This window comes from Notechis scutatus, chromosome 3, assembly GCF_049901735.1.
Source record: "Notechis scutatus isolate UNSWTSFEM ecotype Mainland chromosome 3, rNotScu1.2, whole genome shotgun sequence".
NCBI classification, from domain to species: domain Eukaryota; kingdom Metazoa; phylum Chordata; class Lepidosauria; order Squamata; family Elapidae; genus Notechis; species Notechis scutatus.
In genome coordinates, this window is record NC_142011.1 from 88147291 (window position 1) to 88154851 (window position 7561).

Below are 7561 nucleotides of genomic sequence, written 5' to 3' on the forward strand. Positions count from 1 at the left end.
AACTTGCTTCTCACCAGGGTGGCCACCTACTGTACTTAAACTATGAGACATGCAGTTTCCAAAATGGAAGGTCATTATGGCCAATTAAGGCAATGTCACATGTAAGTTCACACTCCTGATTCCCAAATTGCATTCTTTTTCTAATAACATGAAAATGTGAACTTCTTATATTTCAACACAAATCATTTTTGGGATCAATTTATTCATGGAAGATTACATGCCTTTGACCAGCAGTTTTAATATCTCCCCCAAATGCAGAAAAGAATCAGAATATTAGATTTATTTATTTAATACATTTCATTTCTGGTCATGAATGCTTTTCCTTTTTACTAGAGTTGAGTTAGATGGGAAAGTTGGTCAAATTATTTGCAAGATGTGATGTTATCATGTCAGAGATCAGACAACCTGGCTTTGTTATTTTCCATTTGTAATTTTTCTATATTTGTAGTGGCTTCTAGTAATATTTTACTTTAATAAATCCTTCAGTTTGGCAAAGATGGAATGGTGTTTTTGACTGGTATAGTATTGGAAATTCTTTCTCCAGAGTTCTTAAAAGTTTGTGTCAGTGTTCACTCCTAGCAATTGCCAGGGCAAATTTCTGCAGTTGTCTTGCAAGGTTTCGGAAGTCGTTTGCCCTTGCCTTCTTCCTTGGACTGAGACAAGGTGCCTAAGGCAATACTAAAATTCAAGGTCTCCTGGTTTCTAGCCTGGTGTTTAACACTGCCCAAACTGGCTCTCTTAGCAGGCTATTTCCCTACCCATCAATATATAATTATTTTTATGCGAAGTAGTAAGGATTAAATTTTGTGTATCACTAAAAATATGTTTACTAATCCGGACCCTCAGATGAGTTGGTTTAACTCCAAACATTCCCTTCTGGCATAAATACTTAATTGGAGAAGACTGGTTTATTTTACTGCCACCTGTCCAATCCAGCATCTTCCAAATGTGAGGTTTCAATTCCTAGAATTAGCAACCATGTCCAGGCTGGTAAGGGGATCCAAGAGGGAAAGCCCATCCATCCAAAGGTCACCCAGCTTAAGAGTGGTTAGTCCTTGAGTTGATTTGTTTTTTTATAAGTCAATCTTACGTAATTTTATACAGAGGTTTCATGGAGTTCAGTGATACTGAAGATAAATAGTTATACAGTATGTAGGATTGTAAATATAATGTTTAAAGAAGTTACGATAGTCTACGAAGATATTATTGCAAAATGAGATTTAGATATTTCCACCACCACCCCATCCACTACAATACTGCTGATAAGGGGTGAAGAAACTGCATTTGAGCATATATAAAATAGAACCTATGTTGACAATACTCAGCATCTAGAGAGCTTTGGAAAGAGATCTTAACATTGCCAATGATTCTTCATTTGATATTATATTCAAGTATTACTTATATTTTTCCATTGGCAGGATACATGCCAATTAAGAGGCAGCAGCAAAGTGGATCATCCGGTCATCATCATAAAGTATTCATCACTGGAATAATGAAGTTTTAATTTTTCCCATTGAAGAGGTTAGAGAGAGATCTGTTTATGACGGGGATGTTGTAATACTCTGTCTGGAACTATTTGCAATTTATCATTTTCATCTACATATTATAGGGATGGAGCGGTGATCTTGTGCATCCAGAATGGGTATCCTCTTCTAGAAAAACCAGTTTCACATTTTCAGATGCACCAGTGTGTTTCTCAAAATGGTCTTGTTGTTTTTACAACTATCTGCTTTCTTGCTGAGTTCACATGCCAAACACACAAGAAGAAGTGCATCTCAAGGGAAAAAAGAATGCATTTCAAACCATTTCCTCAGATGTTTGGCCAGAAAAAAAATGCCTCTTGGCAGTTATGCAGCTGACTTGGGAATTGGAGGTGGAATGAAGAAGAGAAGAGCTAGTTCAATGTAGACTTTCTGTTACACAAAGGAAGCACTGAGTTGATTTGAGTTCCTGAATTAATTCTTGACCTTTGGCCCAAAATGGCTGTTGTTAACACTCTGCTACAGATTTATGTCTTGGCATGTGCTAGTGTTCTCCATTACTTTGCTTTGTCCATCTAGTATTTTTCACTGGCTTCTAGTTGCCTTCGTATGGCTTATGATTCACATTGATGTAGATTATAAAGGCTTCCTGAAAAGCAATGAGGAACTTTTGCTTGATATCTTCCAAAGTGTCCAAAATAGGTCACATGTCTGTCATTTCAGAGTCATCCAGGAGGACCAGAGGATAAATTTAATGGAAAGAACAAATGGATTTGATTGAAAATCTACTTTAAAAATATGTGAGTGGGGATAATGCCTAACAGGATGTGGTTAAATAAACAGTCATCCTGCTGAAGCATGACCAACAGACCTGGTGCAGCCACAATGATACGACTCGGAGCCCAAAGCCATGGGTCCCAAGATAGATGTGGGACCAGCAAGTGGGTTTTTGCAAGTGACACCTGCAGAGTTTCCAGAATAATATTTACCAGAAAAAATAATATTGCTGAACCAAATTGAAATAACAACTTATAAGACTCCTTGAATATGCACTGTGGCCCTTAAGCATGAGGGTGGCTATTAATGCCAAAGAAAAACTGTGGGTAGATCTGCCATGCTTTTTAGGTCTTGTGTCAAAATATGTCCATTGCATTACTAAGCGTGTGCACATTTTTCACCTTAGAAGGGCAGAGAAGAAGACGACAGATATTGCTAAACAGTCTTCATCAGCTTCAGCAGATTTTCAATGGATAAATAGTTCAGCAACATCTGGAGGGGTACATAATTATGGTTTCAACCATAAGACAAGAGGATTGGTTGATTAGGAAAATAAATGAGCAAATTTTCTCTACCTGCCCTCCACTGTGCTTGCAGTTTTAACTTTATAGGTACTCCTTGCTTAACGATTGCACTGTTTAGCAATGATTCAAAATACAAAAAATACAAAAAAAATATGATTACTCCACACACAACCCTTGCAGTGTCCCTGCGGTCAAATGATCAAGAATGCCCCTAGCTTCATAACCAGGGCATTCACAATTGTCACAGCATCCCACACTCATGTGATTGCCATTTAGGCACTTCACATCTAGTTTTTGACACAGCACAGTCAATGAAAAGCTGGCAATAAAATCACAAATCAGTTACCTGAGGTCTCTCTTAACAACCATGTATTATTCACTTAAAAACCATCGTGGAAGTCAGGTTGTAAGCCCTTTTGTAGTCACGTGATATCTCACTTAACTATAGCATTACTTAGTAAGGGAATTGCCAGTCTCAAGGGCAGAGGTGAGATTCAGCCGGTTTGGACCAGTTCACACGAATCAGTTGTTAAATTTTTGTGCAGTTCAAAGAACTGGCTAATTGCACCAATGGCTGGCCCCGCCCACCCCGAACCAATCCAAACCTTGGAAAAGCCCGCCCTCACAATCGGACTCCCTTTTTTCCAGCACTTGTGCAGGGAGCCCGGGAGTGGCAGTATTGCATGCTTTTCACTCCAAGCAGCCCAGGCTGAAAAACGCATGGCTTCTTTACGAGCTCCAAACCGTTGGTGCTCCTCAGTTTTGGCTGAAGCTGACCATCCAGACCCTTGGCCACCAGCGGGCTTGTTAAGGCATGCAATATGCTGCCACTAAGCTTCTGGGTTCCCTTCATGAGTGCTAGAAGAAAGGGAGTCTGATTGTGAGGGGGAGATTTTCCAAGGCCCGTCCTAGAGGGAGACAGAGATCAGAGTGCTTTGCCTCCCTGCGGCTCTCATTCTTAAAATTTTTTGAGGGGTTGTGCATGTGGGACGCTGGGGGAATTGGTGACTGGAGTCAGAGGGGAGCGTGGGCAGACTGGGTGGGGAAGAAGTACCAGACCTCCAGGGCTTGTGTGGGGAACCCAGGAGCTGAGAGGCAGCATATTGCATGCCTTAACAAGCTTGCTGGAAGCCGAGGCTCTGGGTGGTTGGCTGCAGCCAGAGCCGGGCTTGGAGGAGCAGCAGACGGATTCCAGGGTACACAATCTACCCCTCAAACTCCCAATGTCCGAACCGGTGAGCTGGAAGAAAGATTTGCCATTGTGCTGGTGAGTACGGACTGGGTGGGCTTTTGGCTTTCCCATCCTGATCCAGCGTGGCGCAGACAGCCTAACGGAGGTGGAAAACAGGACGTTTTGGTCGGGCCTTCTCTTTTTTTCTCTCCCTAGCCTCCTTTTGCCAGCATGTGCCAGGCAGGCTCAGCAGGCAGTTGTGATCTTTAGACGGGCTTTTATTTTGTCAGCTCAAGTGGGGGGGAGGGGCTTGGAATGGTACATAGGAAATCGCCCTGTCTCTGCAGCATAGGCCCACCTGCACCGTCCCACCTTGTCAGGAGTGACATCGAGTTGACCATGCCCACTCAGACACATGATCCACCCAGCCGTGCCCACCCAGCCAGTCACTAAGAAGAACCAGTTGCTAAATTACTTGAATCCCACCACTGCTCAACGGCTACCTATAATGACCTCAGCTAAGCACCATTTTTAAAAAAAAATCTATCACCATCCCATCTGCCCAGAATAATCCTGTCAGAGTTCCAGCAAACCTCCATTCCAACCAATAACTCCGAGACAAACACCTCGCAAAGGTTCCTTTTAATTGGATATTAACTGGCACATCTGTGGAATCCCGAATCTGAAGTTTTGGGCTTCCTTGCAATAAATTAAAAAGTACAAATCCATCCCCTCTACCCATCACCACATCCCGTGGCCCAATCACCATCCATCCCAAAGTAAGACTTCCTTTTCACAACGCGCAACACTACCTGACCTTGAATCAGCAAAATAATTTTATTATGTCTAACTAGATATACTCCAATGAATTTCCCCCCCCCTCCCACTTTCCCAGGCTCAATTGTCGCAGTGTGGGAGCATCGGATTTTCAAAATGGCTTCCAAAGTTGACAAATCCAGTGGTTCACATCAGTCATGTATTTGGGGGAGATTCCTCTGGGTATCAAGTGCTATAATGTATGAGCACAAGGTAGCAACACTTCTCACTTATGGATATTAATGTCATTTTTGCTCTAATGGGATGCATCTTCAGAAGGCACATGAATATTCTGAAGCAGAAATACTGGCCTCTGGTCTTTAGTTGGATCAAGCTACAGTAAACCGAACAATTAAAAAATCTTCCTTGAGGAAGGAATCCAGGCACTCTCTCATTAGAACACGTTTATTATTCCATTTCCTATATGTTCTAAAAAGAACCAAATTCAAAATATACTGTAGTTCTAGAAACAAAGCCAGGTTAAAAATGGAAGTTGTAACAGCTACATATTTAGGAGAAGAAAAGCATGTAGGATTAAAACTACTTTAACCCTGGGCATTAAAAAGAAAAGAGAAATCTGAAACAGAGATCTGTATCCCCTTAAAAATTCTCCAGGTTTTTACATTACAATCAAAGCGAACAATCTCCATGAATCACATATGTAGCACAGGATCTCCAATAGTCTATTATTGTTTCTTTGAAATTTAGGAATCTTCCCTATGATAAGGTAAAGCTATTTGTTTCCTCTGCAGAAAGTCACTGGAAATGAAGTTTAAAAAATTGCTGTCCAGATTGTAATTCATTGTTCAGCTTTGCAAACGATTGTGTTCTGTCTAGCCTGATATTATCATGATCTCTGATTAGTGAACTTCTTATCATAGCTTCTTTGCCCATCTCACCTCTACTGGGGAAACAAGCACCAATTGCTTTCATTTCTATGAGTGGGTCTTTGAAGTTATGTGGTTTCCACTGAAAGACCGTTCATATGGACTCCGCTTTGTATTTGACACCTTATTTGTCAACTGGTGGCAGACAGATAGAAGTAAATAAAAGTGTTGGCTTTCTTCCCGTCTCTTGGGTAGAAAACTGGCAGAGCTCTTTAAAAAATTCACCTGTTAAAAGAAAAAAAAAGTCCATTCTTCTGCCAGTCCATCAGTGAATGTGTAAAAGAAAAAAAAATCCAGATCTTCACGGGACCACCAATAACATAAAAAAGATATCAGAGATTCACCATTTTACAGACCTGCCATTGAAAAAAAGAAAAGAAAAACAGGGCTTCACCAGATATTCATCCTAGGATGAAATTGCCATGGGGGCTCAAAGTCCAGTGTTACAAAGTGAGAAGACATTCTAGCCACAGTGCACCGTAATTAATGGGAAGATGTGTATTTGTCTACAGGACTTAAAATGCAACAAGTGAGCTACCCAGAGCCACTTCAGCTTGCGGATGTCAGATAACCTTACTCTGGAGATAGAACCAGGGGTGGGATTCAAAATTTTTAACAACCGGTTCTGTGGGCGTGGCTTAGGTGGTGGGCGTGGCTTGGTGGTCATGTTATTGGCTGGGCGTGGCCAACTCAATATCACTCACATCGAGGCCCGCATCGCCTCACTTGGCCTCTCATGACTGTGGGGATGCTGCAACAGTCATAAGTGTGAAAAATGGTCATAAGTCACTTTTTTCAGTGCCATTGTAACTTTAAATGGTCACTCCACACAAGCAAAGTACCAGCAAAGGAGGGGGAAAAAACTCCAGAGATGTTCCTGAGACAGGAAGTCTAGTCCTGCCAAGAATGTATTAAGGGTTAATGGAGAGGCAGTTTCTGTAAGCAACACCAGAATGTTTCCTTCCTGCCTTCCTTATAGGATTAGGCCAGTAATTTCTTCTAACAACCGGTTCTCCGAACTGCTTAGAGTGTTAACAACCGGTTCTAGCGAATAGGTGCGAACTGGTAGAATCCCACCCCTGGATAGAACATGAAAGGATCGGTAAAGGCAGGCTGGTGCCAGGTTGAGTCCAACGATGGACATCCTTGTCCTTGAGAAAGAACTAGTGGGCTGTCCTTGCCACACTGCCCAGGGCAAAGCAGAATACCCAACGGAGCCTATTGTAACAAATTGCAAAAATCAATACAGTTTTATGGCATTTTTATTTTACATTTTCTATCCCACTTTTATTATTTTTGTAAATAATTCAAGGTGGCGAATATATCTAATACTTCCACCTATTTGTTCCACAACAAAAACCAGATGAGGTGAGTTGGACTGAGAGTGAGTGACTGGCCAAAACTCACCCAGCTGGCTTTCATGCCTAAGGCAGGATTAGAACTCTCGTGGTTTCTAGCCTGGTACCTTAACCACTAGACAAAGCTGGCTCTTTTTGTTTTTGTTAGTTTGTCTGCAAACCTGCCAAGCAGAATAAATGCCTTAAACCTCTACTTTACTTTTACAAAAAAAGAGACACTCTTGTTGGAATTAATAATGTGTGCCCATCCTATACATTATTCATGACATATCACCCAGATTATAAAACAAGTATTGATAAAACAATGATCCAATGCAATACAAAGGTATGAAACTGTGTGTGTAAGGTTTTTCTTTTTACCACTCCCATGATAGAGTGAAAAGGGAAGCTGCAAAACAACATCCCATGGTGACACCTTTTTAAAAATAAACTTTATTAATTGTTTAACAAAAAAATGTAAAAATAATAATAAAGAATAAAAGGAGAAAGGAAAGGAAAGAGCACAAAAATAGAAGAAACTTCCATTTTATTCTGCAACAAATATAAG